The 1,244-nt window shown below is 68.1% G+C and overlaps 1 long non-coding RNA gene across 1 annotated transcript; it reads left to right on the forward strand.

Annotated features, from left to right (window-relative positions):
- Window positions 1-247: 247 nt before the first annotated feature.
- Window positions 248-869, forward strand: LOC135575680 (uncharacterized). The gene is made up of 2 exons (XR_010466910.1): window positions 248-382; window positions 667-869. It is a non-coding gene; the product is annotated as an uncharacterized LOC135575680 (long non-coding RNA).
- The last annotated feature ends 375 nt before the right edge of the window (window positions 870-1,244 follow it).

A 1,244-nucleotide genomic window follows, 5' to 3' on the forward strand; every position in this document is an offset into this window, starting at 1 on the left:
TGTGGGGGCCCACACACCGTCACGCCCCCGCGCTTCCAGCCCCAACCGCCCAGCACCCCACGGCCGTCCCAACCCAGTGCCCGCCGCCCCAACAAGGTAGGGATGACAGAGGTGGGGAGGGGGATGCTGAGCCTGCGGGGGGATCTGTGCCTCAGTTTCCCCGGGGAGAGCTGGCTGGGGGAGGGATGCTGGGGGACGTGGAATGGGGCCCCGTGTTTGGGTCACACGCTGTCGCCTTCCCAGAAGGACGCGATGCAGCTGTCGGGCCAGGATGGCACTGATGGGAAGCGGCAGGACGAGCAGCTCTCCATGATGGGGGGCTCTCAGCTGCCCACAACACCAACGGCCACCCCAGAGACCTCGACCTCGAGGAGCCAGAAAAGTATGGCCCTGTCAGGGCACCGGGGGGCAGAGGACACCCCGCTGTCTGGGGGGACGGGTCTGTGCCCACAGCTGGGCAGGGTTGGACGGGGGTCTGGGGTCTGGGCTGGGCTGTGGGGGCAGCACTGGCTGCTGGGGCAGCCAGTCCCTGTGGTGGAGCTGGAGGGAGCTGGGGCGACATGTGGGGTGGTGCTGGGCAGTGGGGGACAACAGCCTGTGTGCTTCAGGGTGGGGGCAGGACCCTGTTGGTGGGTGTCTGTGGCTGACCCTGCCCCTCGCCCCCAGGCACCGCCTCCCCGCTGCTGTTAGCCGTGCTGAAGCGCCAACCAGCCTCAGCTCCCGGACGCCTCACCCAGGCACCGAAGCTGCTGCCACACCGCATTAAATCAGCGCCCTGACAGCCGGGCAGGACGGGGGTCCCGGCCCCGGTCCCACCGCCCCGGGCGCTGAGCCGGCAGCGGCTGCAATAAATGGCGATGGGCAACCAAGCGCCGGTGTGGTCTGAGTGGGGGTCCCTGGGGCAGGATGGCAGAAAGCCCCCTGTGTTTGCTTTTTCAGGAGAAAAATAAGTGCTAAAAAGGCGCTTTGGGGGTGCCCAGGTGGATCCAGTGGTATCCAGGGTCCCCAGAGGGATCACGGGGAGCAAACCAGTGGGCACCAGGGCAGAGCCAGCAGAGGCCCATCCTGCACCCCGGCTGGGGCTGAGGTGTCCATGGGCTTCAGAAGCACCCCCTGGCACTAACTGGGGGGACGGGGTGAGGGGGGAGCCAGGGGGCTGTGCAAGAAGCCGGGCTGGCTGTCGGCAGCCGGAGGAGGGGAGCGCTTTGCTCTGGGTCGGGGGATCCAGAACTGGGGGGACGCAG

Source organism: Columba livia, chromosome 18 (genome assembly GCF_036013475.1).
Source record: "Columba livia isolate bColLiv1 breed racing homer chromosome 18, bColLiv1.pat.W.v2, whole genome shotgun sequence".
Lineage (NCBI taxonomy): Eukaryota > Metazoa > Chordata > Aves > Columbiformes > Columbidae > Columba > Columba livia.